The sequence below is a fragment of the Pongo abelii genome, chromosome 10, assembly GCF_028885655.2.
Source record: "Pongo abelii isolate AG06213 chromosome 10, NHGRI_mPonAbe1-v2.0_pri, whole genome shotgun sequence".
Classification (NCBI taxonomy): domain Eukaryota; kingdom Metazoa; phylum Chordata; class Mammalia; order Primates; family Hominidae; genus Pongo; species Pongo abelii.
Window position 1 is genome coordinate 19,742,362 of NC_071995.2, and position 13,213 is coordinate 19,755,574.

The following is a 13,213-nucleotide window of genomic DNA, read 5'->3' on the forward strand; positions in this document are numbered from 1 at the left end:
CAACATAGATCTGTGGAACATCTCCAAATGGCTTGAAAGGACATTTTATCCACAAAGGCTGCAAGCATTTATAAGGTATACATTACCATTTGTTTCCTTAAAAGTAGATTGAAAACCTGATTTGAGTCTGCTGCTATCACACCAGAAGCAGCATTGTCATTTGTTAAGATGCACCATTGTCTCCTCTCTAGTAGCAGATCAGGCTCAGCCAGAGAAGTCTCCAAACCACATCCACAACTCTTCGTGGCAGAGCCTTCTATCAGTCACTGGGTGCTCTCAATTATGTCTTGACTCTGCAATCCCTCTGTATAGTACACTGCGGTGCTGTGCTTGATTCCAGGTTGCTTTGCAAATATCATCTGGTAATTTCATCTGTAAGTGTATTTCAAATGTCAGTTAGCATACAGCTATTACTACTGCTGCTCCTTATTTCCCAGTAGTTTTATTCACTTTATATTCTCAATAAATATTTGCAAAATAAACGATAGACAGTAGTAGTTAATACAGTAGCATGACTCTTAAGCTTGAATTAAGTTTGAGTCCTATCTCTGTCACCTATTAGCTGTGAAACTTTGGACAAGTTATTTAAATTCTCTAATCCTCCAGTTCTTCATTGGTAAACCAGAGATGTCAGTATCTCTTTCACAGGCTTCTCATAAAGGTGAAATATTATTATCTTGGTAGGCCAAGTGCCCAACACATAATAAAGGTCCAATAGCTATTTGTTTGTGTATTATTGTTCATTCCATTCATTCAACAACTACTTATTGAGCACCTACTATGTTCTTGGCATGTTGTAAGGGTTGAATAATGAGTGGTGAATAAGTTACATATGGCCTTTGCATTTTAGGGAGCTTACACGTTTGTAGGGGAGACATATGATAAACAAATAAATCAGTATGTAATTACGAATAATGATAAAAGTTACGAAGGAGACAGGGTGCTATGATTGAGAACACCAGAGAAACGAGAGCCTACTTTCGATGGGGTAATCAGAAAAGGCCTCCTTGAGGAGCTCATGTTTAAACTGCAATGAGGAAAATGCCCTGTGAAGACTGGGAGAGAGCAGAGAGCAGAGGTAAAGCAGGAAAGCACTCAGCAAACTCACAGCAATGAAGGACCCAAGGGTCTGGAGCAATGCTCAGTAAGAAAAGCTGCCAAGGCTGAAAGACCTTCAGAAGCCAGAATATTCAGTCTTGTAGGACATGGAACGAAGTTTGGATTTTCCTCTAAGTTCAGTGAGAAACCACTGAGGGATTTTAAAGAGAAGAGTGTCATGATTTGATTTCTGTTTTTAGGAAATGACTCTAGCTACCTTGTGATAATTTGGAAAAATACAAAAGTGGATAGACAAGTTAAGAAACCATTGCAATAATCCAAGCTGGAGAAGATGGTGACTTGGACTTAGTGGCAAGGGTGATGGAGAGAAGGAATAATTTTAAGCATATTATAAAGATTTTAAAAATCAAATCTCAGCCAGGCACCATGGCTCATGCATGTAATCTCAGCACTTTGGGAGACTAAGGTAGGCAGATCACTTGAGCTCAGGAGTTTGAGACCAGCCTGGCCATCATAGCAAAACTCCATCTCTACAAAAAAATACACAAAATTAGCTGGGCATAGTGGCATGAGCCTGTAGTCCCAGCTACTTTGGGGGCTGAGGCAAAAGGATCGTTTGAGCACAGGAGGTTGAGGCTGCAGTGAGCCAAGATCACACCACTGCATTCTAGCCTGGGTGACAAAGTGAGACCCTGTCTCAAAAAAAAAAAAAAATTAATCTCATCAAGATATTAAGACATTGACTGGAGGAAAGGAGTATTTTTTGTGGTTGAAATAAACTTACTTCTGAATGTATTCACTCCTGGAACTATCACCAGTTAGCCTGTAGGCTCTCCAAAAGGGAATGTGGCAGAGGAATAATTTTTAGACATTGACATCAAATATTGTCTGATAACCATTCAGTTATTCTCTTGCAACCTTCTCCTCCATCTCAGAAACTTACTCAACACATTTTCTTATTTAGATCCCTATTCCTCAAATCCTGCACTAAGACTTAGGGAAAGGCAAAAATGCTTCATCATCAGGGAAACTTTAGTTTTAGCACCAAGTTGAGCTGCTAGTAATATGTGAAGTCTTGTTTTATTCTCATCAAATGCAACAAAAATTACTGAACCTCCTTATATGAAACTTGTCTTTTGGCTTACTTGGAAGCTTCAAGAATTCCCCATAACTTAGAGTGACTTTTTTTAAGATTAATTTTTTGGTTGTAAATACATATGTGCTTATGCTCATTCCCTTGTAAACATACCAACAGATGACATAGAATATTTTGTTGCATAATGATTAAGACTGAATTTGGCAAGAACTCAAATATTAAGGGTTATTCTTAGAAAAACAAGTTCACTGACAGGACTTTCAAACTTCTAATAATCTATACCAAATGAACACATAAGGAAGTCCACAATATGACTTGTAGATATAAATTTAAAGCCATATATACCTGAAATAAGAATCTTGTGCATTCACTCACAGATACTATCTCAGCACTGTGAAAGAATATGAGTGATTCCATTTTTCTCCCTTTAGGGGAGTGGATTCTGCAACTAATATCAATCACTACTTTGTGCATATTCCATCAAAATGCATGCTACCAAGATATGCAATGAATTTTGACCACTTAAACATCTTTGTGGGAATTTTCTCAGTAAGTGGGAGCAATGGAATTCTACTGCTCCTAATATGTGCAGAAAATAGATAATAAGTGGATTCTTTAGAAAATATCATTGGGTAATTCTGATGGCCAGAAGCCCAGAATGATGCAATTCAAAAACAACCAAAGATCTAACTCATCCTTCCTATTTGTTGTAGTTCCAGAATACCAGAATTGAATTTTTTGTTTGTTTGTTTGTTTTAGAGACAGGGTCTCACTCTGTTGCCCAAGCTAGAGTGCAGTGGTGTGAATATGACTCACTGCAGCCTCAACATCCTGAATTCAAAGGATCCTCCTGCCTCAGCCTCCCGAGTAGCTGGGATTACAGGTGCATGCCACAACACCCAGCTAATTTATTTAGTTTTGTAGAGACGAGATCTTGCCATGTTGCCCAACCTGGCAGAATTACTTTTTTAAAAGAAATTGTATATCTAAAATCAGAAATTAGAATCTTGAAAGAATTAAACCCAAATTAGGTAATTTTGATAGCAGAGAAGAGGACAAGCAAAAATGCTGAGGACTGCAAAGCATGACATCTAGAAATATGAAATGTGGGTGTAGAATCAGACGAGGGAGAGCAATGCACAATGATGAGGCACCCGGAAGATATGTAATGGAAGAATTCCAAAGAAAAGTTGTATCAAGTAGTTAAAATAGCATCTGCCATTTTTTTAGCATATGCCAAGGCCAGGCATTATACTGGACATTTTTTGAATTTTATCTCTAATTCTTGCAATAAATCTACAATATAGATTTTAGTACTCTTATAGAGAAGAAAACAAACCTTCATGAGGTTATATACCACACTTAAGGCTCTTCAGCTAGTAACTGGCAGAGCCAGGATTTGATACCAGAGCCATCCATCTCTAAAAACCAGGGCTGCCTGGTAGGATTGCTCTTCCTCCATAATTATATACAGTAAGGACAAAGCCCAGCTGTTTCCACACCAAAAAAAAAACCACATTTTCCAAAGTTTGATTAGGTTTTAAACAGAAGTTTAGAAGCTCTAAGTCCTAAGCTGAATTTGAGAAGCCCTAAGCGTTTTGCTTGGAAGAAAGACCATTTTGACACATTTTCAGAAACATGGCAGAGTAGTCAAGTGCCAGGAAACTGACAGGAAGACCAAAGTGACAAGGGACAGGCAGATTCTGAGTTACCTATTTTGTCCAAAAGTACCAGTCTGAGAGAAGAAATGTAGAACTACAAACAGTATCTTACTGTGAGAAGAGAGTGCAGATACTGGCAATTGTCTTCTAATATATATTACCTGATTCTTTTGTTTAATAATAGAACTCTTGAGTTTTAGCTGGATTTAGTTGTCCACCTAGACAGTGTTCTTCCCAGGCCCCTTTGTAGCTAGGCTCCAACCAATGGAACTTCTGGTTTATATCTGTCAAGTTAAAAACAAATCTGGACTTGATTCAAAAGGACTTTTGCAAAGAGTAAGAGAGGGACTATTGCAACAAGGAGAACATTTTGACTATAAGATCTGCAAGCTTTAGGCAAAAAGGGTCTTTCTTGTCTAAAGAGAAGTAAACAAGACCAGAAAGATGTAGATGTAGAGAAGTGGGATGAAAGTATGGAAGGATCAGATAGTACATCCAGGGATGTTTTACCCTGAGACCAGTCTATTTTTTTGGCAGAGATCCTTAAGGAAGGGTTGCATGGCTGACTCAAGCTTAAATCAGGCAAGGGATCAGGGGACTAGAGGAAGGAGAAAATCTTAACAAAGGTTAGGTTAGTAAGCATTTTGTTTCCACTGATTGGTGGTGAGAAAACAGTCCAGCTGATCATTTCAAAGGCAAAGAATAGGAATTTGGAAGGTCCGTGTCTGGCCTTGTCGTAGGAAAACAAGAAGGGCATTGTGTTAGTCTGTTCTCATACTGCTATAAAGAAATAACCTGAAACTGGGCAATTTATAAAGAAAAGAGGCATAATTGGCTCACAGTTTTTGCAGCCTTTACAAGAAGCATGGCAGGGGGGCCTCAGGAAACTTACAATCATGGCAGAAGGCGAAGGGGAAGCAGGCACATCTTACATGGCTGAAGCAGGAGGTAGAGAGAGAAGGGGGAGGTGCTACGCATTTTTAAACAACCAGATCTTGTGAGAATTCACTATCCCAATAACAACAAGAGGGAAATCCACCCTCTGGATCTAATCACCTCCCACTAGGCCCCTCCTTCAACACTGAGGATTACAATTCAACATGAGATTTGGGCAGGGACACAAATCCAAACCATATCGGGCATCCTTGATTCTTAACAAAGTCATGGGTAAGGAGATTGTTTGCAGTAAGCTGCTGTTCCCCAGAACACAATGGGTGGCAGGATTTCTTTAATCATAGCTGTTTTCCAGAATCACAGGGCTCAGGTAAAGTTCAATATTGTCATAACCTTAAAAGGAATCTGTTTGCCCTGTCCTTCTTTCCCCTTCTAGCGGTTGGAACTTAAACACGGCAGCCATGAGACATCCTAAAGGATGATACCAACTAAAGATGGGAGAAGCCTGGGTCCCTGGGTCCCTGGATGACAGGAAAAGAGCTGTCTACTTGTCCTGGACAGCTCACCTATCTCTGGACTATTAAGTAAGAGAAAAATAAACGTTTTTCTAGTTTAAACCACTTTATTTGAGGTCTTCAAGTTATAGCCACTTAGCTAGTACCCTAATGAACACAAATAGTCTCTGCAAACAGGAAAGTTTCTTTTTTATTTGGCATCATGGTCAAGCTGTCAAGCATCATCTTCAAATATGAGAGATAATATTAAATGCAGAGCTCCTTCCTAGTGCCAAGAACTCACATTCTCATTAATCTATGATTGCCTGAAGCATCAAAAGCTCAATTTTGCTCTTATTTTTCTGTATCACACAGGAAACAGAATTCTGTTTCAGCTCCTAAAATGCATTAAAAACTTTTCATTTTAGGTAGCATTGGAACTCAAAGTAAATAGGAGGATGGTATGTATGTATTATTGATTAAGTAATATATGTTAATGTATGTATTTGCTTGTGGTATTACCGGGGCTCTTAAAAAGTTACTAAATGGCAGAATGTCCTACAATTTGATTCAAATGGTCTTTAAATCAATAATAGCCTTATTTATCAGTGACAGGGTTAGAGACATGCTACCCAAAAATGTGGCATTTGAAGACAAAGCAGAAGGAGGAAGGTCATTCTCACCTTCCTCTCGCTCCTTCTTCACTGAAGCAGAAATTCTCTGGTCTTTCCCTAAAGTAGGTTATAAGACCTTCATTCTAGAGCGTTCCTCCCTATACCCCAAAGAGAAACATCCTTGTCCTCAAAGGCACAGAAATATCAAGAAGAAACTGAAAAACAGGCCTTGCTTGTTCCTGCAGTTTATTACTATTAGATCGTATCCTTTTATCTTCCAATCATACTTCTGCATAACTGTCCATAAAAATACACAGTTTTTTCTGTTTCTTCAAGTTATCATTCATTTCTGAAAGTGCCCATATCACATAAATTTTACATTTGCATGCCTTCCACTTGTTAGTCTGTCTTTTGTTATAGGGGTCTCAGCAATGAACCTAACAATGGGTGAGGAAAATAATCTTTTCTCCTCTGCATTGGACATGTGGACATAGGAAGATATGGATGGTCCATCAGGAGTGATTAAAAGAGCTAACATCACCACCAAACATGTATTGCTTTCAGTCAGACTTTGCAATGCACCCATCAAAATTCCGCCCAAATGTAGCATCCACATGGTGTACTTTGCTAAATGAACAACTATATGTATGTCTGTTGTTAGTGGCATAGCTCTTCAAATTCCAAAGGTCTTTCCTTCAATATTCAAATTTCTCAAGCAGTTCTTATAACTTAAATATGAGATATCAATTATTCTGCATTCCTACAGTGAAAAAAAAAATCCAATATCAAAACCTCATAGGAAGGCTGTTTGTTCAATTTGACCTAAACAAAGAATTAGTTAAAACTAATCACTGTGGCCTCTTTGATTCACTGGATCATTGAATTCACTGTCTCAGTTGAGTTCTTAATGATTTTCAAATACATTTTGGAGAAGTTCCCTATTCTAGAAAAAAAAAAATAATGAGGCTTTATGGTAAGTTTTAATTCCCTGTATCTTGTCTGTTTCTTACCTGACTTTAATATGTTGTAAAATTATTCCAAATTTGTACTGTACATTGTCTCATTTTAAAAACATTTTAAAAACAGGTCCAAGAAGATATATGAGACATACTGGAACTGTAATAGGCCCAGTGTCCAATAGGCATGGCAAGTCAGTGCCCTGAGACACTGGGTTACAGAAGATCATAGAGCTGCAGATGAGAAGATGGGAGGAAACCTCTATTCCGTCTCCCCTAGGAGTCTGGGGATAAGGTTGTTAAGGATTTTGGAGTGGGCTGAAGTGTAGAGATTGTTGATTGGTCAAAGATCGCAGATGGAAGTCCTAGACAGGGAGGACTGTATACAAACTGTATTCTCATGCTATTTCCCTTCCTCTGTGAGGATCTTCAAATTCGTTGGTGTCAGCTTTTTCCCTGGAATTTGGGATCTAAAAAACATTGTATGCAATTCTTAAACAAAATCCTTATGATTCTAACATCACAAATTCTATCTATGTTAAGTAAAAGCCTTCTGATTCTAATGTCAGAAATCCTGTCTATAGGAACCACGGGAATGCAAACAGTCAGTGTCTAGTGCAACACAACTTTTGGTTACAAGGAAGTGGGTCAAGTGCAACCTGGTTAATGTTTAATGTAACTATATTTCTGTTCAGAATTCTTGTTAACCCTGTGAGAACGGCTTCAATACAACCAAATATATGACATCATTTTTCAACTAAATACTCAAAAATTTAAAAGCATTCTTTCCTCTCCCAAACTCCCATCCCTGCCCCCTGCCAATAGCTTCTGAAGTGTTATACTTAAAAGGATAGGCTCCCCACTGGGTATATTATCAATTAAGAACTTCTCTCTGCTTCAGTCCTTGCATTCTCTGCAATAATTCAAAATCTTTAACATGTTAAAAACAATCTCACTTCCAAAAGGTTTGATGTTTCTTTCTGATGCAAAACATCGCTAGAAAAGGTCATCTTTTTTGTACTGTGGTACCAACAAAGGAAAAGGGCACTAGCGAAGCTATAATAAATTCATTAAAAAGTTTTATTTTCCATGCAGACTTAAAATCTGACCTATCATTACAAAACAAACAAAAATTTGCCTATCATTAGACTGAATTCACTAATAAATAAGTACTTAGACACTTTTGTAGATCCTTTACTAACAGCAGTGTTTATTAAGGTGACTAATATATATGCTGAAGGGGTCCAGAATATACCACAGTGACATAAGGATTATTTTAAGCTAAAGACATTTAAGAATCAACAGCTGCAGGAAGAGGTTTTTTCTGAATTCCCTTTAACTTCCTAAAAGCAAAGCCTCCCCAACTGTCATAAATGCTCCCCACCCCCCAACTAGAAGTTTCACAGCCAGGGAAGACTCATCACCAAAGGCTACACAAAGATGAGAAGACATCACCTGAATATGAAATCACCCAAACAGACATTGGCCTAAAACTACCATATCCCCAATCTAGTCTCCTAAGGACCCATTTATAATTCCTAAAAGTCATTTGTTCTTCCAGAAGTGCCCCTCTTCCCCTCCTCATTCCTTGTTAAGCTAGTATATAAGCCCCAAATTCTAACCACCTCACAGAGTCATATTTCTTTTTTTTTTTTTTTTTTTGAGATGGAGTCCCTCTGCTGCCCCGGCTGGAGTGCAGTGGCACAATCTCGACTCATTGCAACCTCCGCCTCCCAGGTTCAAGCAATTCTCCTGCCTCAGCCTCCCAAGTAGCTGGGACTACAGGTGTGCACCACCATGCCCGGCTAATTTTTGTAGTTTTTAGCAGAGAGGGGGTTTCACTATGTTGTCCAGGCTGGTCTCAAACTCATGACCTCAGGTGATCCACCCGCCTCAGCCTCCCAAAGTGCTGGGATTACAGGCGTGAGCCACCACCCCTAGCCACACAGTCAGATTTCTTTGTGAACTATCTTACAGAATTAAATATTTTTTCTCTTGTTAATCTGGCTTTTGCCACTGTTATTTGCAGGCCCCCAAGAACCACATGTAAAAGGTGAAAGGAAAATGTTTTCTCCTTAATAATGCTTTTTATTTTTTTAAATAAACTTTCTATATTTTTACTTTGATGGTCTACTACTAAATGCCAAAAGAAGAAATCTTATGGAAATGTACACATAATCTGAGTTAAGTATGTACCAATGTCATTCTTAGATGTTATGATTCTTATACATTCTGGATTTGGAATGTAATGTGAAATGCAACTGGGTAGATAACAATTTGAAGACCCTTTGTTTATTTTGCTCAGAAAGTAAGTTTATAAAGTCAAATGTCATTGCATTGTACATAATGCAATAATTTTTCAGGACTATGTGACAAAACTGCACAGTTTATTAGTTATTATTAACTGCTATATCCTTAGCACCTGTTTTTACAGAGCAGAACATAGTAGACACTCGATAAATAATGATTAAATTGAAAGAATGTTGGGCCTGAGTAGTATAATATAACATATATTTAGGTCTTTGTCCCTTGTTCCTGTCAAAGAGCATTTAAAAACTGGAGAATTTCCTAAGTGATAGGAAATTTGTTACAATAATGAGCCCTTTTTGATCAGACTTGAGTTTATGCTAATGAGATCACTTAAGGTGGTTCCCCTAAATAGCCTCAGGAAGGGGCTAGTCACTCAGGAAGGGGCTGGTCACCAGAAAGACCAAGTGATTAGAGGACTGAAACTTCCAGCCCCATCTCCCTACCTCTGGGAAATGGAGGTGGAAGCTGGGAAGCTCAAGTTCTGTAAAAACCCTTGAACAAGATTTGATGAGCTTCCAGGTTGCTGAACGTGTGGAGTTGCCAGGAGGGTGGCAAGCCCAGACAGGGTACCCTCTGGAAGCCCTTGCTTCCCCATGCCTTGCCCTATTCATATCTTCATCTGGCTATCCATCTGTATCTTCTGTAATATCATAATAAACCAGTCAACATAGTGAAGTGTTTCTCTGAGCTCTGTGAGCCGTCCTACAAATCACTGAATCCAAAAAGAGGAGTCTTGAGAACCCAGATTTACGGCAGGTCAGTCAGAAGCACAGGTCACAACCTGAGACTTGTGATTGGCATCTGAAGTGGAGACATGTGATCTTGTGAGATTATGCCCTTATCCTACGGGCTCTGATGCTACGTCCAGGTAGATAGTGTCAGAATTGAACTGGATGATAGGACATTCAACTGGTTTCCTCAGAAGAATTGCTTGGTGGGCAGTGGGGGGAACCGCAACACATCTGGTCACAGAAGTATTCTATATGTTGAGTGTAAAAGAAGAGAGAAAAAGCAATTTGTTTTTCCTTTGGAGTCTACAAGGATTACATGTATCCCTTAGTTTAAAATGCTTATTCTCTTCAACAACTGGTTCTCAAGCAAAGGAAATACAAGATTTATTGCTACATTAAGTTCATATAAAAGAGCATTTCAATCTACAGTGTAGGTTGAGGGGATGTGAACACTTTTAATTAGCTGCACCACATTAGGCAAGTTTTATAATTTCACTGAGATCATTTTCTCTTTTATAAAATGAAATAAATATAAATTATGAAGTTTAAATCAGGTAATATATACATTGTACCTATCCGTGTACCAAGCACATGCTAGATACCCATTAGATGGTAATAATTATTTCATTTCTCATGAGTAAAAGGGAAAGTTTATTCTATCTGATGACACTGGTCTGATTCTAAGGAAAAGTAGCAAATATTTTATAATATGCATGAAATTTTCATAGGATATATAAATAGACTTTCCTTCTCTCTCCTTTTTTAGAAGACTAGAATAGAAAAGAGGCTAATACTTGGCCAGAAAACAGCTGAATCCTTACCTTGACCTTACAGATGTTAAAGTAAATTAAAATGGACAGACTGAAAAAATCCCTGAGCAGACAAAGCCAGATAGCCCTCATAAGTAAGCTAAGCCTTGCTTGATTTGCAAACATAAGCAAAACTTAACTTGAACTATTTCTGTTAAATGCCTATATTAAAGAAAAAGAGAATGTAAGCTCAACCAATCAGAAACAGCCAACAAACTTAAAATTATATAACTAGAAATTTCCCAAAAGGATAAATCAAATATAGTATTCCCCTTTATCCTCAGCTTTGCTTTCAATAATTTCAGTTTCACAGTCCAAAAATAGATGAGTAGAGCATAATAAGACATTTTGAGAGACAAACCACACTCACATAATTTTTATTACAGTATATTGTTATAATTGTTGTATCTTATTGTTGTTGCTAATCTCTTACTGTGCCTAATTTATAAATAGAACTTTATTGTAGGTATGTATATATAGGAAAAAACAGAGTATATATTGGTTTTAGTACTATCCATGGTTTCAGACATCTACTGGGAGTCTTGGAACGTATCCTCCAAGGATAAGGGAGGATTACTGTAAGGCAACTGGATGATTGTAATCAATCAAATATTTTATTTGCTTTACTTCAGTGTCTCAGATAAAAGCCTCTCCTTTGCATTCCCTCAGTGGAGTTTCTGAACCACTTCTGATTTGGAGCTGCCCAATTCATGAATCACTGCTTGCTCAATAAACTCTATAAAATGTTATTATGTCTCAGTTTACTTTTTAACCCAGACTATCCTGTCCCTCATCACTACCACCTTCATTGTTTTGTTGTGTTATTTCTGCAACCGTGACCTTCATTCTGCTTGGCCTCTGCATGAGGCCATCTGTGTGGCTTTTGTTGCTCCACCTATTGAATCTCCCTTTGAGCAGGAGAAAGAAAAGATTTACAGAGTTCTGACCAAAGCAATTTTTTTCTCTCAGCACTAAATTACATAACAATAAAAGGAGCATGAAACTATTTACCAACTTTACTTATATCCAATAAAAGTACCATTTACAGGGTGTTGCATTAAGTTAATTGCTTTTCTTTCTCTAAATAAGGACTTAAATTTCAGTTCACAGGAAAAACTAATACCAAAAGAAACAGTGTGCAAAATACCAGCAGAGCCTGACTGAAAATGTTTTTTTTAGAAACCAAACCTCACTCTTACTGCAGACTGGAGTGCAGTAGCGTGACCACAGCTCACGGTAACCCCAAACTCCTGGGCTCAAGCGATCCTCTGACCTCAGCCTCTAAAGTAGCTGAGACTACAGATGCACACCACTACACCCAGCTAATTAAAAAACAATTTTTTTTGTAGAGATAGGGTATCACTACTGTTGCCCAGGCTGAAGAAATAAATTTGAACCAAAACTTTAACTTCACGTTTCATCTTAGAGTAATAATTAACCAAAAGCATACTAAATGTCAAGTTCCCTTTGATTATTATTCACCCAGCCATGAGGCTGCTTTTTATTGTTTCTCAGGATGATCCTGAATAGAGATATTGTACAACTTGAATTGGGGAGAAACTGGTTGCTATCAACTTTGACCACAACAGATGCAAAATAATAGACTCCAATATTCTCTCAGAAGCTTTGGCAATTTTTTTTTCTGGAAACTATAAAAAGAAGTCTTTTTTGTTGCTGCTATTTTGCTTTGTTAGGTAGTTTGTATTGCTTCCATTCAGTCTTGTTTTAAGAGAAAAGCTTTATCCAGCATACCTACCAGCAAAGCTACATAAAAGAATTCTATGGTGGTGCCCTGCCATAGTTTGCATTTGTTCCTGGTTTCTCAGGTGACCTATCTCATAACAAGCCTTTTGAAAAGATTATGAGGTACATGTTGGGATTAACAAAGAATTTTAAAGCTCACTGAATCCAATAACCTGAGAACTTTAAAAGAAAAAAAAATCAAATATACAAAGAGATTGAATGGCTCCCTAAAATAAACAGACTACTTTATTAAGAATCTGCCTTAATAAAGTAGTTGACAGCTTCTCCCTCTCTATTGCAAACACTGTCCCTAACAAAGAAAAGGCTTCGTTTGCACAGCTGTTGCCTTAAGAACCGACTACCAAAGGACTGAAACTTTAACTTGAATTTGAAGAAAAGACAACTGACACCAAAAATCACTAATATCTGGGAAATAAAAGAAGCAGCAAGAGACTTTGTGAAGTGTAAACTTCTTGTGAGACTGAAGAAAACTCAGCCTGACTGTTGGAAATCGGAGTCTGAGAAAAAATATGAAGCAGAGCTCCGGAAGTCCCTATCCCACATAGCTGCTGCAGTGATGATCTGGACAGCAGGGAGAAATCCATTGCCCAGGGCTGTGGGGTGGAAAGGCATCAATTTCTTCAGAGCTCAGAAGCCGGAGATCAATTTGGTTCTCACTATGAAAGCCTGGTGTCGAGTGAGGAATAATTTCAAGAAAGAGCCTACCTGATATTACTTCGTCTAACTTCTGGAGTCCACCCTACAATGAATCTCCATCATGGGGAGAAAGGTGGGATCTGAGAAAATCAGAAGAAGGTGGTAGTTTGTATTCATTCTCCCCTTAAG